Raw genomic sequence first — 12,938 nt, forward strand, 5'->3', positions numbered from 1 at the left:
CTGTGTGCTGCCCAGTCACCAGGTCATGTAAAAAAAATCTGCTCAGAGCAGTATCAGCTCTGCACAGATGAAAAATAAATTAGAGGGAATATTGGTCCTGGGGGCTTACAATTGAAGTGGTAGTAAGACAAATTCACTGCGACTCAGCCCCCCCCTTCTACTCACAAATGGGAAAGATGAGTGGGTTAACCTTTGAGGCCTATTTAACAAATGTCTGTCGGACCTGATCTGACAGTGCGGATCAGGTCCAACAGACATCGCTGAATGCGGAGAGCAGGGGGTGTCAATCAACCCGATCGTACTTGTTCAGGTTGATTTCCGGCAATTCCTGTCCGACTCATCAGAGCAGGTGGACAGGGTTATGGAGCAGAGGTCTTTAGACCGCTGCTTCATAACTGGTGTTTCTGGGGAGTCTGAAGGCTCGCCAGAAACACGGGGCCTCAAGCTCTGTACGGAGATGATAGATAGGCCCCTTGGTATCATGCCACCAATTCCCGTACAACACTCCGTATGTGCCTTGGTAGCTTTATTACATGCTCAGGCACTTGTCAGATGTTTCTTGCAGCAAGAAAGCCAGAGGAGAGCCGCCAAATTTTTGAAAGTAAAAGTAACAAATATTTTTGTTCAAATGACAGCGCACCTTTGTTTATTTATATAACTATATTTATTTATAAACTTTTGCCAGCGTAATATGTAATCAGTTTGCGTTCTCTGGCCCATTTCTCCTCTGCCACGCCTGATCCACTCTACCTGTCAGATATAGGAGATGGGCAACAACTATAATCAGTTTGATGCTTTGCACTCATAGCTAGCTGGCAGCCTGAACATTCTATGCCTTTCTCTTACCACTACTCTAGCTGCCTTCTGTGCCCAGCACTTCTAAACTTTCCTCTTCAGCCAATGTCCATGCCTACATTTTTTTGAAAAAGCACTATTCGGGCGAAACGCGTTAGGGGGTTGAGAGCTAAAGGGAGCTCTATGTTTTTTTAAAATATTACTTTAGAACTGTTGACCGCATTTGCGGTAATTTACTTATATCCTATTTGCAATTTAAAAATAAATGTAAAATATAGTGTAACTACTATACCGTAGCCACCATACTTAGCTATAACAAGCATAAAGTTTGATTTTCAGCCACTCTATTAAGGGCCGAAAACTCGAACTAGTACACTAATCAGCTCTGAAGTTGTTGACCGCATTTAGTGGTAGTATACCAGAAATAACTATCGACAATACTTAATAAAAGCAGCTCATTCGACAAGGGAAATGTTTACAGGCTGAGATGTAGCCCTTTGACTAAGAGCCATTAACCAAAACAGGCTGTTGAAACATTGGCTATTTTGTAGCAGACATTGTTGCTCGCTTCCGGGAATGGTGGGACAGTGTAAGAGCGCCTACGACTGTATATAAGCTCTGGGGAGGGGGCTGTGTGTGTGACAAAGGGAACCTCTATAATATACATCTGTATATAAGTACTGGGGAGGGGGCTGTGTGTGTGACAAAGGGAACTTTATAATATACATCTGTATATAAGTACTGGGGAGGGGGCTGTGTGTGTGACAAAGGGAACTTTATAATATACATCTGTATATAAGTACTGGGGAGGGGGCTGTGTGTGTGACAGAGGGAACCTCTATAATATACATCTGTATATAAGTACTGGGGAGGGGGCTGTGTGTGTGACAAAGGGAACCTCTATAATATACATCGGTATATAAGTACTGGGGAGGGGGCTGTGTGTGTGACAAAGGGAACTTTATAATATACATCTGTATATAAGTACTGGGGAGGGGGCTGTGTGTGACAGAGGGAACCTCTATAATATACATCTGTATATAAGTACTGGGGAGGGGGCTTTGTGTGTGACAGAGGGAACCTCTATAATATACATCTGTATATTAGTACTGGGGAGGGGGCTGTGTGTGTGACAGAGGGAACCTCTATAATATACATCTGTATATAAGTACTGGGGAGGGGGCTGTGTGTGTGACAGAGGGAACCTATAGAATATACATCTGTATATAAGTACTGGGGAGGGGGCTGTGTGTGTGACAGAGGGAACCTCTCTAATATACATCTGTATATAAGTACTAGGGAGGGGGCTGTGTGTGTGACAGAGGGAACCTATATAATATATATCTGTATATAAGTACTGGGGAGGGGGCTGTGTGTGTGACAGAGGGAACCTGTATAATATATATCTGTATATAAGTACTGGGGAGGGGGCTGTGTGTGTGACAGAGGGAACCTCTATAATATATATCTGTATATGTACTGGGGAGGGGGCTGTGTGTGTGACAAAGGGAACCTCTATAATATACATCTGTATATAAGTACTGGGGTGGGGGCTGTGTGTGTGACAGAGGGAACCTCTATAATATACATCTGTATATAAGTACTGGGGAGGGGGCTGTGTGTGTGACAGAGGGAACCTCTATAATATACATCTGTATATAAGTACTGGGGAGGGGGCTGTGTGTGACAGAGGGAACCTCTATAATATACATCTGTATATAAGTACTGGGGAGGGGGCTGTGTGTGACAGAAGGAACCTCTATAATATACATCTGTATATAAGTACTGGGGAGGGGGCTGTGTGTGTGACAGAGGGAACCTCTATAATATACATCTGTATATAAGTACTGGGGAGGGGGCTGTGTGTGACAGAGGGAACCTATATAATATACATCTGTATATAAGTACTGGGGAGGGGGCTGTGTGTGTGACAGAGGGAACCTCTATAATACACATCTGTATATAGGTACTGGGGAGGGGGCTGTGTGGTTGACAAAGGGAACCTCTATAATATACATCTGTATTTGTACTGGGGAGGGGGCTGTGTGTGACAGAGGTAACCTCTATAATATACATCTGTATATAAGTACTGGGGAGGGGTCTGTGTGCGTGACAGAGGGAACCTCTATAATATATATCTGTATATAAGTACTGGGGAGGGGGCTGTGTGTGTGACAAAGAGAACCTATATAATATATATCTGTATATAAAAAACTGGGGAGGGGTCTGTGTGTGTGACAGAGGGAACCTCTATAATATACATCTGTATATGAGTACTGGGGAGGGGGCTGTGTGTGTGACAGAGGGAACCTCTATAATATACATCTGTATATAAGTACTGGGGAGGGGTCTGTGTGTGTGACAAAGGGAACCTCTATAATATATATCTGTATATGTACTGGGGAGGGGGCTGTGTGTGACAGAGGGAACCTCTATAATATACATCTGTATATAAGTACTGGGGAGGGGGCTGTGTGTGTGACAGAGGGAACCTCTATAATATATATCTGTATATAAGTACTGGGGAGGGGGCTGTGTGTGTGACAAAGGGAACCTCTATAATATACATCTGTATATAAGTACTGGGGAGGGGGCTGTGTGTGTGACAGAGTGAACCTCTATAATATACATCTGTATATAAGTACTGGGGAGGGGGCTGTGTGTGACAGAGGGAACCTCTATAATATACATCTGTATATAAGTACTGGGGAGGGGGCTGTGTGTGACAGAGGGAACCTCTATAATATACATCTGTATATAAGTACTGGGGAGGGGGCTGTGTGTGTGACAGAGGGAACCTCTATAATATACATCTGTATATGAGTACTGGGGAGGGGGCTGTGTGTGTGACAGAGGGAACCTCTATAATATACATCTGTATATAAGTACTGGGGAGGGGTCTGTGTGTGTGACAAAGGGAACCTCTATAATATATATCTGTATATGTACTGGGGAGGGGGCTGTGTGTGACAGAGGGAACCTCTATAATATACATCTGTATATAAGTACTGGGGAGGGGGCTGTGTGTGTGACAGAGGGAACCTCTATAATATATATCTGTATATAAGTACTGGGGAGGGGGCTGTGTGTGTGACAAAGGGAACCTCTATAATATACATCTGTATATAAGTACTGGGGAGGGGGCTGTGTGTGTGACAGAGGGAACCTCTATAATATATATCTGTATATAAGTACTGGGGAGGGGGCTGTGTGTGTGACAAAGAGAACCTATATAATATATATCTGTATATAAAAAACTGGGGAGGGGTCTGTGTGTGTGACAGAGGGAACCTCTATAATATACATCTGTATATGAGTACTGGGGAGGGGGCTGTGTGTGTGACAGAGGGAACCTCTATAATATACATCTGTATATAAGTACTGGGGAGGGGTCTGTGTGTGTGACAAAGGGAACCTCTATAATATATATCTGTATATGTACTGGGGAGGGGGCTGTGTGTGACAGAGGGAACCTCTATAATATACATCTGTATATGTACTGGGGAGGGTGCTGTGTGTGTGACAGAGGGAACCTCTATAATATACATCTGTATATAAGTACTGGGGAGGGGGCTGTGTGGTTGACAAAGGGAACCTCTATAATATACATCTGTATTTGTACTGGGGAGGGGGCTGTGTGTGACAGAGGTAACCTCTATAATATACATCTGTATATAAGTACTGGGGAGGGGTCTGTGTGTGTGACAGAGGGAACCTCTATAATATATATCTGTATATAAGTACTGGGGAGGGGGCTGTGTGTGTGACAAAGAGAACCTATATAATATATATCTGTATATAAAAAACTGGGGAGGGGTCTGTGTGTGTGACAGAGGGAACCTCTATAATATACATCTGTATATGAGTACTGGGGAGGGGGCTGTGTGTGTGACAGAGGGAACCTCTATAATATACATCTGTATATAAGTACTGGGGAGGGGGCTGTGTGTGTGACAGAGGGAACCTCTATAATATACATCTGTATATATGTACTGGGGAGGGGGCTGTGTGTGTGACAGAGGGAACCTCTATAATATACATCTGTATATAAGTACTGGGGTGGGGTCTGTGTGTGTGACAAAGGGAACCTCTATAATATATATCTGTATATGTACTGGGGAGGGGGCTGTGTGTGACAGAGGGAACCTCTATAATATACATCTGTATATGTACTGGGGAGGGTGCTGTGTGTGTGACAGAGGGAACCTCTATAATATACATCTGTATATAAGTACTGGGGAGGGGGCTGTGTGTGTGACAGAGGGAACCTCTATAATATACATCTGTATATATGTACTGGGGAGGGGGCTGTGTGTGTGACAGAGGGAACCTCTATAATATACATCTGTATATAAGTACTGGGGTGGGGGCTGTGTGTGTGACAGAGGGAACCTCTATAATATACATCTGTATATGTACTGGGGAGGGGGCTGTGTGTGTGACAGAGGGAACCTTTATAATATACATCTGTATATAAGTACTGGGGAGGGGGCTGTGTGTGACAGAGGGAACCTCTATAATATACATCTGTATATAAGTACTGGGGAGGGGGCTGTGTGTGTGACAGAGGGAACCTCTATAATAGTATAGACGCCTACTAATAGGATCATGTATCTCTTATTTAGTATAGGCGCCTACTTATAGGATCATGTACTGGGGAGGGGGCTGTGTGTGTGACAAAGGGAACTTTATAATATACATCTGTATATAAGTACTGGGGAGGGGGCTGTGTGTGTGACAGAGGGAACCTCTATAATATACATCTGTATATAAGTACTGGGGAGGGGGCTGTGTGTGTGACAAAGGGAACCTCTATAATATACATCTGTATATAAGTACTGGGGAGGGGGCTGTGTGTGTGACAAAGGGAACTTTATAATATACATCTGTATATAAGTACTGGGGAGGGGGCTGTGTGTGACAGAGGGAACCTCTATAATATACATCTGTATATAAGTACTGGGGAGGGGGCTGTGTGTGACAGAAGGAACCTCTATAATATACATCTGTATATAAGTACTGGGGAGGGGGCTTTGTGTGTGACAGAGGGAACCTCTATAATATACATCTGTATATTAGTACTGGGGAGGGGGCTGTGTGTGTGACAGAGGGAACCTCTATAATATACATCTGTATATAAGTACTGGGGAGGGGGCTGTGTGTGTGACAGAGGGAACCTATAGAATATACATCTGTATATAAGTACTGGGGAGGGGGCTGTGTGTGTGACAGAGGGAACCTCTCTAATATACATCTGTATATAAGTACTAGGGAGGGGGCTGTGTGTGTGACAGAGGGAACCTATATAATATATATCTGTATATAAGTACTGGGGAGGGGGCTGTGTGTGTGACAGAGGGAACCTGTATAATATATATCTGTATATAAGTACTGGGGAGGGGGCTGTGTGTGTGACAGAGGGAACCTCTATAATATATATCTGTATATGTACTGGGGAGGGGGCTGTGTGTGTGACAAAGGGAACCTCTATAATATACATCTGTATATAAGTACTGGGGTGGGGGCTGTGTGTGTGACAGAGGGAACCTCTATAATATACATCTGTATATAAGTACTGGGGAGGGGGCTGTGTGTGTGACAGAGGGAACCTCTATAATATACATCTGTATATAAGTACTGGGGAGGGGGCTGTGTGTGACAGAGGGAACCTCTATAATATACATCTGTATATAAGTACTGGGGAGGGGGCTGTGTGTGACAGAAGGAACCTCTATAATATACATCTGTATATAAGTACTGGGGAGGGGGCTGTGTGTGTGACAGAGGGAACCTCTATAATATACATCTGTATATAAGTACTGGGGAGGGGGCTGTGTGTGACAGAGGGAACCTATATAATATACATCTGTATATAAGTACTGGGGAGGGGGCTGTGTGTGTGACAGAGGGAACCTCTATAATACACATCTGTATATAGGTACTGGGGAGGGGGCTGTGTGGTTGACAAAGGGAACCTCTATAATATACATCTGTATTTGTACTGGGGAGGGGGCTGTGTGTGACAGAGGTAACCTCTATAATATACATCTGTATATAAGTACTGGGGAGGGGTCTGTGTGCGTGACAGAGGGAACCTCTATAATATATATCTGTATATAAGTACTGGGGAGGGGGCTGTGTGTGTGACAAAGAGAACCTATATAATATATATCTGTATATAAAAAACTGGGGAGGGGTCTGTGTGTGTGACAGAGGGAACCTCTATAATATACATCTGTATATGAGTACTGGGGAGGGGGCTGTGTGTGTGACAGAGGGAACCTCTATAATATACATCTGTATATAAGTACTGGGGAGGGGTCTGTGTGTGTGACAAAGGGAACCTCTATAATATATATCTGTATATGTACTGGGGAGGGGGCTGTGTGTGACAGAGGGAACCTCTATAATATACATCTGTATATAAGTACTGGGGAGGGGGCTGTGTGTGTGACAGAGGGAACCTCTATAATATATATCTGTATATAAGTACTGGGGAGGGGGCTGTGTGTGTGACAAAGGGAACCTCTATAATATACATCTGTATATAAGTACTGGGGAGGGGGCTGTGTGTGTGACAGAGTGAACCTCTATAATATACATCTGTATATAAGTACTGGGGAGGGGGCTGTGTGTGACAGAGGGAACCTCTATAATATACATCTGTATATAAGTACTGGGGAGGGGGCTGTGTGTGACAGAGGGAACCTCTATAATATACATCTGTATATAAGTACTGGGGAGGGGGCTGTGTGTGTGACAGAGGGAACCTCTATAATATACATCTGTATATAAGTACTGGGGAGGGGGCTGTGTGTGACAGAGGGAACCTATATAATATACATCTGTATATAAGTACTGGGGAGGGGGCTGTGTGTGTGACAGAGGGAACCTCTATAATATATATCTGTATATAAGTACTGGGGAGGGGGCTGTGTGTGTGACAAAGAGAACCTATATAATATATATCTGTATATAAAAAACTGGGGAGGGGTCTGTGTGTGTGACAGAGGGAACCTCTATAATATACATCTGTATATGAGTACTGGGGAGGGGGCTGTGTGTGTGACAGAGGGAACCTCTATAATATACATCTGTATATAAGTACTGGGGAGGGGTCTGTGTGTGTGACAAAGGGAACCTCTATAATATATATCTGTATATGTACTGGGGAGGGGGCTGTGTGTGACAGAGGGAACCTCTATAATATACATCTGTATATGTACTGGGGAGGGTGCTGTGTGTGTGACAGAGGGAACCTCTATAATATACATCTGTATATAAGTACTGGGGAGGGGGCTGTGTGGTTGACAAAGGGAACCTCTATAATATACATCTGTATTTGTACTGGGGAGGGGGCTGTGTGTGACAGAGGTAACCTCTATAATATACATCTGTATATAAGTACTGGGGAGGGGTCTGTGTGTGTGACAGAGGGAACCTCTATAATATATATCTGTATATAAGTACTGGGGAGGGGGCTGTGTGTGTGACAAAGAGAACCTATATAATATATATCTGTATATAAAAAACTGGGGAGGGGTCTGTGTGTGTGACAGAGGGAACCTCTATAATATACATCTGTATATGAGTACTGGGGAGGGGGCTGTGTGTGTGACAGAGGGAACCTCTATAATATACATCTGTATATAAGTACTGGGGAGGGGGCTGTGTGTGTGACAGAGGGAACCTCTATAATATACATCTGTATATATGTACTGGGGAGGGGGCTGTGTGTGTGACAGAGGGAACCTCTATAATATACATCTGTATATAAGTACTGGGGTGGGGTCTGTGTGTGTGACAAAGGGAACCTCTATAATATATATCTGTATATGTACTGGGGAGGGGGCTGTGTGTGACAGAGGGAACCTCTATAATATACATCTGTATATGTACTGGGGAGGGTGCTGTGTGTGTGACAGAGGGAACCTCTATAATATACATCTGTATATAAGTACTGGGGAGGGGGCTGTGTGTGTGACAGAGGGAACCTCTATAATATACATCTGTATATATGTACTGGGGAGGGGGCTGTGTGTGTGACAGAGGGAACCTCTATAATATACATCTGTATATAAGTACTGGGGTGGGGGCTGTGTGTGTGACAGAGGGAACCTCTATAATATACATCTGTATATGTACTGGGGAGGGGGCTGTGTGTGTGACAGAGGGAACCTTTATAATATACATCTGTATATAAGTACTGGGGAGGGGGCTGTGTGTGACAGAGGGAACCTCTATAATATACATCTGTATATAAGTACTGGGGAGGGGGCTGTGTGTGTGACAGAGGGAACCTCTATAATAGTATAGACGCCTACTAATAGGATCATGTATCTCTTATTTAGTATAGGCGCCTACTTATAGGATCATGTACTGGGGAGGGGGCTGTGTGTGTGACAAAGGGAACTTTATAATATACATCTGTATATAAGTACTGGGGAGGGGGCTGTGTGTGTGACAGAGGGAACCTCTATAATATACATCTGTATATAAGTACTGGGGAGGGGGCTGTGTGTGTGACAAAGGGAACCTCTATAATATACATCTGTATATAAGTACTGGGGAGGGGGCTGTGTGTGTGACAAAGGGAACTTTATAATATACATCTGTATATAAGTACTGGGGAGGGGGCTGTGTGTGACAGAGGGAACCTCTATAATATACATCTGTATATAAGTACTGGGGAGGGGGCTGTGTGTGACAGAAGGAACCTCTATAATATACATCTGTATATAAGTACTGGGGAGGGGGCTGTGTGTGTGACAGAGGGAACCTCTATAATATACATCTGTATATAAGTACTGGGGAGGGGGCTGTGTGTGACAGAGGGAACCTATATAATATACATCTGTATATAAGTACTGGGGAGGGGGCTGTGTGTGTGACAGAGGGAACCTCTATAATACACATCTGTATACAGGTACTGGGGAGGGGGCTGTGTGGTTGACAAAGGGAACCTCTATAATATACATCTGTATTTGTACTGGGGAGGGGGCTGTGTGTGACAGAGGTAACCTCTATAATATACATCTGTATATAAGTACTGGGGAGGGGTCTGTGTGTGTGACAGAGGGAACCTCTATAATATATATCTGTATATAAGTACTGGGGAGGGGGCTGTGTTTGTGACAAAGAGAACCTATATAATATATATCTATATATAAAAAACTGGGGAGGGGTCTGTGTGTGTGACAGAGGGAACCTCTATAATATACATCTGTATATGAGTACTGGGGAGGGGGCTGTGTGTGTGACAGAGGGAACCTCTATAATATACATCTGTATATAAGTACTGGGGAGGGGTCTGTGTGTGTGACAAAGGGAACCTCTATAATATATATCTGTATATGTACTGGGGAGGGGGCTGTGTGTGACAGAGGGAACCTCTATAATATACATCTGTATATAAGTACTGGGGAGGGGGCTGTGTGTGTGACAGAGGGAACCTCTATAATATATATCTGTATATAAGTACTGGGGAGGGGGCTGTGTGTTTGACAAAGGGAACCTCTATAATATACATCTGTATATAAGTACTGGGGAGGGGGCTGTGTGTGTGACAGAGGGAACCTCTATAATATACATCTGTATATAAGTACTGGGGAGGGGGCTGTGTGTGACAGAGGGAACCTCTATAATATACATCTGTATATAAGTACTGGGGAGGGGGCTGTGTGTGACAGAGGGAACCTCTATAATATACATCTGTATATAAGTACTGGGGAGGGGGCTGTGTGTGTGACAGAGGGAACCTCTATAATATACATCTGTATATAAGTACTGGGGAGGGGGCTGTGTGTGACAGAGGGAACCTATATAATATACATCTGTATATAAGTACTGGGGAGGGGGCTGTGTGTGTGACAGAGGGAACCTCTATAATACACATCTGTATATAGGTACTGGGGAGGGGGCTGTGTGGTTGACAAAGGGAACCTCTATAATATACATCTGTATTTGTACTGGGGAGGGGGCTGTGTGTGACAGAGGTAACCTCTATAATATACATCTGTATATAAGTACTGGGGAGGGGTCTGTGTGTGTGACAGAGGGAACCTCTATAATATATATCTGTATATAAGTACTGGGGAGGGGGCTGTGTGTGTGACAAAGAGAACCTATATAATATATATCTGTATATAAAAAACTGGGGAGGGGTCTGTGTGTGTGACAGAGGGAACCTCTATAATATACATCTGTATATGAGTACTGAGGAGGGGGCTGTGTGTGTGACAGAGGGAACCTCTATAATATACATCTGTATATAAGTACTGGGGAGGGGTCTGTGTGTGTGACAAAGGGAACCTCTATAATATATATCTGTATATGTACTGGGGAGGGTGCTGTGTGTGTGACAGAGGGAACCTCTATAATATACATCTGTATATGTACTGGGGAGGGTGCTGTGTGTGTGACAGAGGGAACCTCTATAATATACATCTGTATATAAGTACTAGGGAGGGGGCTGTGTGTGTGACAGAGGGAACCTCTATAATATACATCTGTATATGTTCTGGGGAGGGTGCTGTGTGTGTGACAGAGGGAACCTCTATAATATACATCTGTATATAAGTACTGGGGAGGGGGCTGTGTGTGACAGAGGTAACCTCTATAATATACTTCTGTATATAAGTACTGGGGAGGGGGCTGTGTGTGTGACAGAGGGAACCTCTATAATATACATCTGTATATAAGTACTGGGGAGGGGGCTGTGTGTGTGACAGAGGGAACCTCTATAATATACATTTGTATATGTACTGGGGAGGGGGCTGTGTGTGTGACAGAGGGAACCTCTATAACGCACGGTACACAGCAGCAGCGTCTCAGTCAAATTGCCGTAATGTTTCTGAGTACTGGCCGAGAGTCTGAGATGCTGCTGTGCATTGCACACATTATTTGCCGGCAGGGAGGGTGTTTCAAGGGCTTCGTTTTACTTAATCATCAAACAATACTGGAAGGTAGCATGCAACTTACGTGTAATGAATTTGAGTACCTCTCATATGTCGGTGACTGTAGGTCTGTCTATTATTGGGTCAATCAGGATTATTTATCTTTCTTGAACCACTTGATTGTACTGCGAATTTGCATTGATCGTGCCTTTCTTCGGTCACATGATTCAGAGTGACCAATACCAAAAGTATTTACATAGAACTCAGCTCATTCCTTGTTATTACATGTTAAAAGTTTAGCCTAAAAGCAGGCAAATGTGTGATGCTGGCGCAGCGCTGCCCGATTACCTCCATTTGGAGCGGTGAGCGGCCGCACCCAACCACCTCAGCTGACAGCTGCTAACATACAAATGCAGCAATTCGGTAAATGCCTGAATGAGTGGCTGAACCTGTCAGTCTGTGTCACGTGTGGAGTGCAGTTTGCTGGCGGCTCTGCTGTTGCGCTCCCTCTCAAGTGAGTCACAACTTCACTGCTCTCCACAAACTGCTGCATCTGTCCCAGCCCAGTCTCTGCCAGCCCATCGGGATTTTTCCCGGTATCCCGGCAGCCCAATCCGGCCCTGATATAGATATCCAGTCTGAACCTGGCTTTAATATCAGAACAAACACTAAAGATTAGAGCATAGACAGAAGATGAATTTAGAATTATTATACTTACAGAATTGTTTTTTAATCATGTGTTATTAAATAACATAATTGCTTTCATATTCTAATTATTTTCATTCTTTTTTTTCTTACAGATTTTCAAGTTTGATGAATTCACAAAAGAATTTGTAGTTAGTGTATTTTTTAAAATAAATATCTTTACATACTATATATTCTTTTTTTTATTAAAAAACATCTTTTAAAATCATAATATATATATATATCCAAGTAAGACACTAACAAACACATCCTTCTAATATTAGGACAAGGAAAGAAAATAATATGGTTGTTAAATTATCTATTAATTTTACAAGCACATGCCTGCTATTATATATAATACAGTTACCTTTTTTTAAATCTACTTTAAAATATCAACACAGCTCCAGCAGATGAGTGTTAAAGTCTTGTATTTTAACAAAGTGAAGGTGGAGTTAGATACAGCCATATAATGATTTTTTTGTTGTGTGATTTAGAGATGTACAATTCAGAAAATGTTAATTAAGGGTTAATGACGAGGCTATGCAGTATAAATTAGAAGTTAAA

At 43.1% G+C, this 12,938-nt stretch overlaps 1 long non-coding RNA gene across 1 annotated transcript in view; it reads left to right on the plus strand.

Annotated features, from left to right (window-relative positions):
• Window positions 1-12,564, plus strand: part of LOC128651469 (uncharacterized) — a 58,989-nt gene extending 46,425 nt beyond the window's left edge. Inside the window, exon 4 of the long non-coding RNA XR_008401090.1 lies at window positions 12,491-12,564. This is a non-coding gene — a long non-coding RNA (uncharacterized LOC128651469). The remainder of the gene's footprint in view (window positions 1-12,490) is intronic.
• The last annotated feature ends 374 nt before the right edge of the window (window positions 12,565-12,938 follow it).

The sequence above is a fragment of the Bombina bombina genome, chromosome 3, assembly GCF_027579735.1.
Source record: "Bombina bombina isolate aBomBom1 chromosome 3, aBomBom1.pri, whole genome shotgun sequence".
NCBI lineage: Eukaryota > Metazoa > Chordata > Amphibia > Anura > Bombinatoridae > Bombina > Bombina bombina.